Raw genomic sequence first — 12,375 nt, forward strand, 5'->3', positions numbered from 1 at the left:
TTTCATCGTACCAGTCCTCAAGTACTGTATTGTACCGCACGGCCCTTCCAATTTGACTGGGTTGGCACATGTCGGTTATAAAAAGTGTTACTGGTTAAGGTGTTGTCAAACTCTGAACTGTTCTTTTAAATAGCGCGCTTGTTTACTTACGGTTTCTTAAAAATATTATAAAATGAATATATTTTCGTAGAAAAGAATGCTTTCCTCCTAATTAGGTGCATTTTGAAGGTAAAACGTTCGCTCATTTGGCTCAGGCAAGTTTGAAATTTATCTTTGTAATATTGAAATGTTGAAGATTGTCCCTGAGGCGTCTCGCGAGTTTATGAATGTAGATAGTGTGACCTGCTCTTCACGAATGAAGGTTGGTCTTAGTCTTCGAGTGTTATTTATTTAGTACTGGACGATACTTGTTTTCTAACCTGAATAATTGTAGGGTTTTGTAATCTTCTAGTCAAAGTACTGTTCGTTTCCTGGTCATGTATATCAGTTGTTAATTTTTTACTCAGTAGTGCTACACACATCACGTGATGTGTGTTGTCTGTAACCGGTTCTCGACATATCACTACATAGAGTTAAGTGGAATTTCTGAGATCTATCTTCGAGTTTCTTATCTGTAAGCATTTAATCATAAAATTCACTGGTTAATGAGTCTTAGGATTTTACTGAAATCGATTTCTCACTTCACTTGGGATGTACAACTTTCCATAGATGGTTACAGTAGCTTGTATGTTTGTCACAACCGATGTATCTTTCTGCATATTGAATCCGAGTCTTTCAAAGTTGCCCAGCTATCATCGCACTATATAATTTAACACGATTAAATTGTAACATGGGATATGTTGTCGCTGGAATTTTCGGAACGGTTAATTGAATTTTATAGCTAGCCGCGCGTTATTTGTTGCTAAATTAATAACAGAATTATGTGTCGTGTCTCAAGGACCTGTTTGCGTTCGCACCCAGTTTGACAATAGGCAACTGAGTTGTCGCACTCGTCGATCTTCACGGACATAAGTATTCGGATATGAGTTACGCATGGCTAATCGCCGCCTACCCCGACATGGAATGCAAGGCGAGGTGGGAGTTTATTTGGGGAAGTTGGCAGTGACCGATGAAGACATGGGATTAAACCATGACAATGCAAGCCTTTTGACCTAGCTGTGCTTGTATTCATAGACTTTCAGGCAGTTGCTGCGACGCTAAGTAACACCGTTTGAAGTTGACTGCTCTGGAAAAGGTGTTTTTCCTTGTCATTCGTTCTTTTGGAACTATATCCTAATAAAAGATATTTATTTAAGTAAACACGTCGACAATCGGAATCTCATAACTTTAACAACTGCCTAGAGAATTTGTTCTGTAGTACAGGGTGTTTGGCGGTCATTAAGTGAAGAAATACAACACTGGCCAATACGAAATTGTAGTAATGCGGTGTGACAGGGTGAAAATTACTCACAGTACCGAACTAGTCACTCAAACGCTTAAATATGTTTTAAATAATAAGCCTTCGAATTCCCTCGTACGGTCGAGAGTGGGGAGAGTCAGCTCTCTCTAAACAAATCACACAAATCTGTATCGAGCAATGAATTTCTTATGTCCCATGACCCGTGAAGTTTCACGGGACAAAGTTGCCAATTAGAATATCGACTTCTATAACCTTGTTTCTGTGCGAGACCAAAATAACACGTCAAACACCATTGGCGGCCTTGAGTAAACTCTGTATCCTTATTGGTTCTGTGTATCGTAGCTTCTCGCCTAGCCCAACCCGTTCAATTCAGAACACAAATACCAGCTGCCGCTGCGTGAATCGTATATTTCAGACATACGTGGTTCATATACAAACAGACCAGATCGCATCATAACATAAAATGGAAAATAATAACTATACAATATCAAGTCAAAAGTGACTGTAAGTGTGAGAGACTGTAGCTAATAAACTGGGGATAAATTATGAGTTGTAAATCGTATTACAGTAGATGACCGTTGCGGCTACCTTGACGTGGTGGTGGTGCTTTGTTATAACTTGTGACTGCAAGATTAGAGCGAAGCGTATTATCGATCGGACCAAAGACGCGTATACGCCTAAGAACGGCCTAGAGTTCTGATTGGTCCCGCTTCCCTGCCTAGCCCAGCCGGTTGAGTCCAGAATGCAAGTCTCAGCCTCTGAGATATGAATCGTTATATTTCAAACATACTCTGTTTATATACCAATCAAGCAGACCACATCGTACCACAAACTAGAAAATAACATTGTACAATATTGACCAGTAGGAAAATGACACGTGAAATAAATATTTACCAATAAGAAAATGACACCATCTCAAGTCCAAGGATAGCATTAGACTTAATAGAATAATTTTTGGGATATTTTCCTGAATATCCCAACAGGCTTGCCTATCATAATGAACCAATGGAGCTATACTGGCTTGAACAATCGTCCCTCAAAGCCCTACCATACCAGACAGGTCGGTTGAAGAGCGGCAAAATCAAAAGCAGCGAACCCGAGGTCCGAGGGAAAAGTTGTACTGCTGACTGTACAGTGATGTGATGGCAGTAAGGTGTTTCCTTCGGACAACCAGAATAACAGCGATGCTGCTCTCTTACAAGGAAGGGTGGGGTTAGGAAAGATCGACCTTAAAAATGCACATCTCGTCTTATCCCATGGAATTACATCTCGGCGGTAAGGTCCCAACAAGTACGGAGCTAACACGAAAACTCACAAAAAGGTCGTGTGTGACTGACCCCAGGGAGTTGTTTCTTGGGCCCTGTGGCCACGCTCTCAGGTTACTAAGACCATCTCTAAACCAATTTCCTTTTCAGATACCTCCAGAAGCACCCTTCCGTGGTGTGGGCAACTGAGAAGTGATAACCACCCTCATACCTCTAACAGCACTCATGATAGGTCAAGTGAAAGCTTATGATAAAAGATATGTTTATAGTCTAGTTACTTAGATATCCAGTAAGAATATATGTAATAATAGTCCGTAATCACTCCTAACAATTATCATTTATTTATTCTTCGTTCAGATATAACATATGCGATAGGAATATATACAATAATAGTCTATAAATAATTCCTGGGAGTTACCACCCATTTATTCATCGTTCGGACATAACAGAGCTAATTACATCACGTTGTAATTTGATGTATCAATTAAGTAGTCAGTTATTATGGAGCTTTTGATTTTTCCTGCCATAGATTATTTATAATCTCGTTCTCCGTATAACATTTTGCTCACAATCTATGAATACTTTGCATTTAGTTTCTAAACTACCTAAGTTACATAACTTCAATAAGTCTTGAATCAAATAAAATAGCTGAATGTTGCTGCTTAGTATTCAGTTGTTAACCTGTTTAACTGATCAACTTTCAATCATTATTTTAAACTAGATAACTTTCAAAGCAATGAATAAGTTTCACTGTTGGTTCTTATAAAAACGTATTCATTGTTACCTTCTTGTTGTAATACTTTATATATATTCTTTATAGGTGATATCTATAATGGTATTGTTAGAATGATTAAAACATCCAAATAAGTGAAAGGCTTTGTTGATTTACGTGTACATATGTAAGCGAACAAAGCTTTTTCCTTAATGTCGACAACTTAAAAAGTCTACGTATTGGTATTTATGTTCATCGCCTTCACTTGCTTGTCGCGACACAGAAATGACTGAACGAATCTATATGTTCAGCGGCTATTATATATATATATTCTTAAATAACGTAATATTAATCAACTCTAAACTGTCGTTAATATGATTCAGGAAAAGTTAATATAATCAATCTATGTATCAAAAAGTGTTGTGAAAATCCAAGAAAGACTGAAGTAGTTCGTTGTATACGTCTTAAAAGTATAAGTTGCAACATTAAGCTCAACATACTATCTGTTAACTATTAATAATGACGTAGTATAACTTGTTTTAATCTAGGAAAACGCGGTAAAAAATTTGTGACGCAGATACTTAGTGTGAATTAATGTTAGTGCATCATAAATCATGTTTTTCTCCACAAACATCCGGTGTATATAGGGTTTACAATAATAAACAACCCAAATGTAAGAATGTTTAATTTAGTGTACACTGGAACACATATTAGTTTATAATATACGAAAAACAGTGTATGTGGACTTTCGTTGTAGAAACATATTTTAGTATGCGGTTTTAAAATTTGAGTTTTGGGGAAATGCATCCGAATTTAGCACAGAAGTGATAATGAATGGATTTTTAGATGTTTTACATCAGCTTTGGATACAAGTTTGGCTTTTTCATTTCATAACCCTTTGAATACCTCTATACTGCCGAAATTGAGGTGATTCCGCTATACACCTAGTACCGTTCTCACATAGCCATTCGTTTGTAGCATCTATCAGGCGAGTCCCTGCTTACTGGCCTCATGCGGCATGGGTGTTGTCTACGAAATTAAAAAAATAGAAATGGAGCTTGTGGGGCTTACATCGCATTGGTAGATATGGAGCAATCACCCAGAAGAGTTAAAAAACCCTGATTACAAACTGATAATACACATGATCTCCAGATTCATAACAGAACGAATGACATATGAAATTTCTTTTGTCCTTCACGTGTCATGGGACGGCGTCTTGATGCTGCTCCATTGCCATATCGATTAAACTCCTCGGTCAGAACTTCGAAGACTCTGTCCCCCAAAGTAACCAACTTGGGTTCGGGTGCATCTGGAGTATTTTTTACGTGGTGCATATTAGTTTTGGTGACCAGTTGTATCTGATTTTATGTAAATTAAATAAACAAGCTAATAAATTTCTACTACTACTGATACTGTCACTACTTCTACTCCACAATTTATCTTGATTATTTTATCTCACTGTGCTAATCATAACTGGGACCAATGTACACGTGTCAAATTCTACGTTGTACATAACTGATTGATGAAATAAATCAATGTTCTCCATGCAAACACTACTTCTTTTAATGTCCGTTTTAGGTTTACATTCGTACACTGATGTTACTAAATTCATTTTGAGTTTTACCGACTTGAGAGGGTTTCTTTTAGTGTAAAGTTAAATTTGTAATATAAGTGTAAAATGTTTTCACAGTCATATTAATTCATTTGTAGCGGGGGGATCTACTTGTATTTAAAGTTGCTTTTTTTATAAATAATACTTTCCTAGTATGAATTCTTAGAAATTTATTGGTGCCTGTCATTTGTATACAAAAGCGTTCGAAATAATTTTTTTAAAATGCATCTGAGAGTAGTACATGATAACGGTCTAAATTCGGTGAATTACTTTTTGATCTGAAGTTTAGCCATGTTACTATTTTGCTTTAATCACAGATTAGTCAAACCCCCCTGAATGCCCTGGTACGGCCGAGAGTGGGGAGAGTCCGCTCTCCCTCTCGAAATACTCTCACACGGCCACGCGTATACAGCCTCTGCCAGGGAAGTCCTACTCACTGCCTTCTCGTGGCGAGGGTGTTGTTTACGAAAATGAGAGGACGAAAAGCGAATGTCCGGCGCTTTAACCGGATTCCAAACCAATGGTGCACATGGGCTCCAGTATCCTGCGGGAACAAATGGCGTATGAACCAATCGTTGGTCACCGGCTACCATGGGATTGCATCTCCTTACGATGCTCCACTGCCTTGTGGGTTAGACCTTTAGGTCAAAGGCTCGGGGTGTGGCCCCTAAGATAACCACCTGCTTCGGTTTGGGCACCCGGGCAGTATCACAGCCCACACACAAATGATGAACTCTGTATGTCTATGGAAATTATTTTTCTCGCTTCGAAAAACAATCAATTGATTCAAATTATTATCATTACAATTATTGTCATTATTAATACTATTATTATTATTACCATTATTGTCATTATTATTATTATTGTTATTATTATTATTATTTTCCACATTATTCACCCTCTTTTATACTTATACAGCGGCTCGTCTTTGGTGGAAATTCGACTGTATCTAAACGTTCTCGAGTCACTGTCCGGTTGAAAATTGTATGTTACCACCGAATACGAGTACTGAAGCAGTTTTTCTGAAACCACGTGCACCATTCAAACTGGCTGCCTTCAACGTTCGCACATTTATGCAGGTCGGACAACAGATAGGACTGGCTATGTCTTTGGAAAGTCTTAATATTGATGTTTGTTGTCTATCCGAGACCCGTATTCAAGACTGGCGAAGTACTACAAATTCGATCTCCATCTGTCGCTTCAAAAAGCTTGTTTTACGTGCGCTTATCCGGGGACCCTGTGGCATCTTCGTCTGGTCTTGCTGGCGTTGGTGTCGCACTAAGCGCTAGAGCTGAGGCAGCGCTAGTCGATTGGATCCCCATTAACAGTCGGTTATGTGCTGTTAGATTAGAGAGTTCCATCAAAGTGAGAAGAAATCGGCGTGAGAAACGATGTCTCTTCGTCATCTCCGCCTATGCCCCGACAGATTGCAGCCCGGATGCAATCAAGGATGAGTTTTACAACCAGTTATCTGTTCTTCTCCAGAAAGTGCGTTCGACAGATATTGTAGTACTAGCCGGAGACTTGAATGCTCAGGTCGGGCGTCTAGGCACAGAAGAGAGTCGTTTAGGTGGCCGATGGGGACTCGTTGGTCGCAGGTCAGATAACGGGGACCGTCTACTGCAACTTTGCACAGACCACAACCTGTTTCTGGCTAGCACTAACTTTCGGCACAGTCATCGCTGATGTGCCACCTGGCGTCCTCCCTCTGCATCTCAAGCCTGGACTCAGATTGATCACATCGCGATCAGCTACCACTGGCGTGGTTGTGTACAAGACTGCCGCTCCTTTTGGATCACCAATCTGGACTCTGACCATGCCTTGGTCTGCGCCAATCTTGCCTTACTTTTCAGTGGCCAACGAAGTGACCACCACCAAAAGATTGATGTTAGCAAGCTGGTTGCAACTTCTGTTGCAAGTAAGTACCGAACCGAGCTAGCCTCTAGGCTAGCTACCACTCCACCGAAAAGTATAGATGAGTATTGGTTGCAATTGCATGACGCCATGAAAATGGCGGGAACAGTCAGTTGTGGGTTTGCGAAACGTCCCGCTTATAAGCACTGGGTTTCTTCTGGTTCCTTAAAACTCATTGAAGCCCGTCGGTCTACTCCGGGTGACCGTGAGTTTGACCATAAACGAAGGATGTTACGTAAGGAAATTGGGCAAAGCTTGCGTAAGGACCGAGAAGCCTGGTGGTCGAAGCGTGCTAATGATCTGGAAGCAGCAGCTGCATCTGGTAACTACCGGAAGCTCTTCCAGCTCATCCGAGCCACTGGCAGCAAGAAGTCTGGTGTGAGTGAAACAATCTGCGAGGATGATGGGATGCCAATCACTAACATCCATCGACGTCTTGGACGGTGGGCAGAATTTTTCGAAGGGCAGTTCAACTGGCCTGCTGCTCCGGCAACATCGGTCAGACTGTCCTGCCCTCCATGGCCGGTGACGACTGATCCACCAAACGAGGAGGAAGTCCGCAAGGAACTCCAACTCTTGAAGCGTTACAAATCATCTGGCCCAGATGACTTACCTCCGGCTCTTTTTAAAGATGGTGGTGACTTTTTGACTAAGGAATTGACGACGTTGTTTACAAAGGTTTGGGAACTAGAGAGTGTACCAACGTCATGGAATGAGTCGATAGTTGCCCCTATCTTTAAAAAGGGTTCACGTCGTTCCTGTAACAACTATCGGGGGATAAGTCTTCTTCTGATTGCGTCCAAGCTATTGGCTTCCGTCATTCTTCGTAGGTTGTTCAAAACCCGAGAAAGATTGACTCGCGAGGAGCAGGCTGGGTTTCGTTCTGGTCGAGGATGTATTGATCATATCTTCACCCTCCGCCAAATATTAGAACACCGCCATACTTATCAAAGGCCAACAATCGTAGTGTTTCTTGACATCAGGGCTGCCTTCGATTCGTTGGATAGGACTGTTCTCTGGGATTGTCTATTGAAGAAGGGTGTGCCTGAGAAGTTTATTAATATCCTGAAAGCCCTATATAAAAACACCTCAGACAGAGTGAGGGCATACAACCACCTCTCTCCATTGTTCCATTCGAGCAGTGGGGTTAGGCAGGGTTGCCCAATCTCACCATTCCTCTTCAACTTTGCCATCGATGACATTCTGGAAACAGCTCTGATGAATGTAAGTAATGGTGGTGTGGATCTGTTGCCTGGAGAAAGACTTCTCGACCTTGAGTATGCGGACGATATTGTCTTACTGTGCGATAATGCCCAAGGGATGCAATCCGCAGTTAATCAGTTGGCAATCAGTGTCCGTAGGTATGGTATGTGCTTTGCACCTTCGAAGTGCAAAGTACTTCTACAAGACTGGCAGGATTCCAATCCTGTACTCACCCTGGATGGTGAGCAGATAGACGTAGTTGAGAAGTTCGTGTATCTGGGTAGCTGCATAAGTGCTGGTGGGGGTGTGAGTGATGAGACCAATGCACGAATAGTGAAAGCCAGAGCGGCTTATGCCAATCTGGGCCACCTTTGGTGCCTTCATGATGTTAGTCTGGCTGTAAAAGGCCGGATCTACAACGCGTCGGTGAGAGCAGTTTTGCTCTATGCTTGTGAAACCTGGTCTCTCCGAGTTGAGGACGTTAGACGACTCTCTGTGTTCGATCATCGCTGTCTCCGAAGGATTGCTGACATTCAGTGGCAACACCATGTCAGTAATGCAGAGGTTCGGCATCGTGTGTTCGGGCACAGAGATGATAATTCAATTGGTGTCACCATCTTGAAACACCGACTTCGGTGGCTTGGACATGTTCTCCGAATGTCGTCCCAGAGAATTCCACGTCGTGCATTATTTGCCGACTCTGGGACTGGTTGGAAGAAGCGGAGAGGTGGTCAGTGCATGACATGGTGTCGTGGCATGAAAGAAAGTTGCAAAGGACTGGCTTGTGTTGGTCCTTCACGACTCCCTGGCTGGGGTCCGAGAGATGGTGCTACACAGTGGCCAGAGACGTTATCAGATATGGCTCAGAATAGAAGCCAGTGGCGATCCTGCTGTAACCTTCTTTTACTTTCTTCATAAAAAGTGGTTGTGTCTCCTTTACCTGAAAGATTTCTTCTGATTGTACCTTTTCGTTCCCTCGTTACTACCACACTACCTTACACCAATCTCTTCGTTATTGTTCTCTTTTTCTTTTGCGCTCCTTAGTTTTTTTTCTACTTCTCTTCGAATTTTCATTGTTTTGTGTGGCGCATATATATTGGCGCTCTCTTGTACATATATTTGGTTTACTGTTTTCAGTTAATATTGATCTACTTTATTTCAAAGCTAATCCATTCACATCTAATTGCTGGTTGTGTTTACTGGAATATCCTATTAAATGACCATTATGAAACACAATTTTGGAAGAATTCAGGGTGTGAACATTGTCATATGCAGCTGAAAGCATCAATTAATTGTTAATATTGAAAAAGACTTGTAATTAATTAACAAAAACATTTATATATATATATATATATATATATATATATATATATATATAAGATATAGTTCATGAATGTTGGTTGTTTGAATTTTCTCATTAATGTTTAGGACTTCAATTGATCGGTCTCTTTTGGCATATGTGCATCGTGTACTAATGGCCTCTATATTACCATGTTGGGGTTGACACTAAGTCACAGGCATTTTTAGTAGAAATAGACAGTGGCTAGCAGTGGAATATAGGACGCACCTTTCATGTTATTTGGGACTCCTTAGCTGGATGTACCTACATCCCAATGGTAATGTTCACCCTCACACTCGAACCCAGTACCGTTCACTTCAAACACCATCGCATTACCTACTTAGCTACTGAGTCCATATAGCCACTGGCTTGTGCAATAAGGTGAATTTTAATTCATACGTATTGGTTGTTTGAATCCTCGTACTGACGCTTAGGACTGTAGTTGGTCAGTCTTTTAAGGGAATATGTATAGTAGAGTTTACTCAAAACGCTTGTTATCGGTTAATTTTTGCTATTATCGTTTGTAGTCTAATTTTGTTACTACCTCTACCACTACGGGATTTGAATCGACAACTGCATCTCTATGTTAATGTGGTATGGCAACTCGAACTGATATACGTCCGTACGAAGTTCTGTGTTGTTACTGCCTGAGTCTAATTTTGTAATTATTATTCAAGCATAGCATAGGGTATGGATCCTAGACTAATTGTCTCATTGATCGGGAAGTATACGTATACATTTAATGTTTATTACTTCAGCTACGTTTTATCTAATTACTTTGTGTTATTACACAATGTACACGCATTTAAATAGCTTTATTGTTCGAATTAAAATTTCATATTCAATATTGTTTAAAAATAAATTATTTTAGTGTAAAGTATTCATTTTTGAATACCCAAAAATCCCTATTGTTAAAGTATAGTTAATATAGTTGTGTGTAATCTTCAAGATAATTTCACTTCACACCACCTATAAGCATCACGAAAATTATAATTTTGCAAATTGTTTTTTTCTAAATTGTTACCAAACAAAATAATTTACTTGTTGATAAAGAACAGTTTATTGTATTCTATGAAAATATGGCCATCTCTATTATTACCCCATATTGGTTGAATTCTTTTCATTCGTTTTTAACTGATGAAGCTAACTTAAATAAGTATTTCCTTTTGGCTTGTTAAAACACTCAACTTGTAATGAGAATTTTAACAATATTAGCGCAAACACAGAAACTAGAAAGGTGGTACATTAAGAAAAGCAACGTTTATGTAAAAATGTACAAGTTAAATTCGATCTTGAAAATACCAATCTATTTCTTTTCTAAGATTTGGATTGTTTCCTGTAACTCCTAATCAGATTGTGTGTATGAAGAAAGGAAAGCCATACAATTTATGAATAAATTGAAAATAATTCATACTTACCATCTACGTCACATAGATTTCTCGTTTTGTCCTATATTAAGGTCAGTGCTACATCACTGACGTAAATTAGAAGCATGGTAAATTTATTATTATTGCTGACATCAATGAAATTTTTTGTGAGTCGTGATTGTCAGGCGTATACACAAGTAACTGTTTTATCTTTTTTGAATATTAAGTCCTTTCTATAGATTGATTGTATCATTTTTATTGACATTGTATCGTCGATATGTAGTGCCAAAGTTATCAGTTAAGCTAGAACAAATCCAAAAAATAATTATAAACAATTTCTGTTCCATGTTAAAGCCAATCGAATGGATGATATATCGGGTCCTGTTTCTGCTAAACTGGTTTAACACTTTATTGCCGACAAGAACACTATGTGAATCAGTCAGTCGTTGTAGCTGACTGACTGACTTACTATGTGAATCTATGCTTGAGTACACATCGATGAACCATTCATGTTCTTAAATGGAATTTTCCTCTATTTGTTGAGCTGTGGGATAGTAGTTAAATCACATGACTTCCAACCAGCAAGTTGTTTAGAACAATATAGTGTCTGTTAGTAGAGGGGAAATTGGATTATTTATATCGCAAAATTATTCTGAAGAATACATTGGAATCAGATTATTGTGGCGTTTCGATCGAAATATTTCATTAGTATTCTGATATTAGCACTGCTATTATTAGAAATACATACTAATTTAAGTCAACAGGAAACTTCAGCTTTAAATCGGTTCAAACTTACACCCTTCAAACAGGCTCATCAGATTTGCTACCAGCCTAAATAGAAATATTGATTACTGATGAGTTTTCAACCTTTAACTGTCTTACTCAATTGGTAAATAAACGAAAAAAACAGGTTACTGATCGCTTCTCATTACAGTCAACTCTACATAACTATGTTTAGCTTAGTTAAGTAAAAATAATCATTCCGAGACCACTAATTTTAATTCACCTGGGATATGGTTTGGTTTTTTCACTTGACTTAGTATCGAACAATCGAAGTTATGCTAGATATCCCAATAAATGATCATTCATTTAATTCCGAATTAAAGAATTTTCTTAGTTCACGTTCTACGTTTATTTGATCAACTTAGAGTATGCAAATGTCTTTTTAAACAAAAGCGTCAGATAAATACGAAGAGTTTGATAAACTTTGAAAGAAAGTGTTTTTTTTTACTTTTTGACTAATACATTTTCAAATTGTTCTTGCTTGAATCACTGCCTAGTTTTATAATAATGATAAGTGGTCTTAAATGCATAAAAAGTTAGTCATTCATAAAGTCTCACCGCATATGTTTCAGAAACATTTATACGAAATTCGTGCAAGTTGCAAAAACATCCAACCGAAGTGTCCAAAATAGCACGTAACTCACATTCTAAATTCCACTGCTATCCACTATCAAAACTTTGTTTAAATAAACCTGTTATTTGATGTCAGTATCGAGATAATCCGCTGATGTACATCTACTAATATGGACTGATCAGTTGCAAAGTACTTAACATAAAAAAC

The 12,375-nt window shown here is 38.9% G+C and overlaps 1 protein-coding gene across 1 annotated transcript in view; it reads left to right on the forward strand.

Moving 5' to 3' along the window:
- Positions 1 to 313: 313 nt before the first annotated feature.
- MS3_00002268 (uncharacterized protein) overlaps positions 314 to 12,375 on the forward strand; it is a gene marked incomplete at its 5' end in the record, with an annotated part of 35,593 nt that continues 23,531 nt past the window's right edge. The window contains one exon of the mRNA XM_051209840.1: positions 314 to 361. The remainder of the gene's footprint in view (positions 362 to 12,375) is intronic.

The sequence above is a fragment of the Schistosoma haematobium genome, chromosome 1 (assembly GCF_000699445.3).
Source record: "Schistosoma haematobium chromosome 1, whole genome shotgun sequence".
Lineage (NCBI taxonomy): Eukaryota > Metazoa > Platyhelminthes > Trematoda > Strigeidida > Schistosomatidae > Schistosoma > Schistosoma haematobium.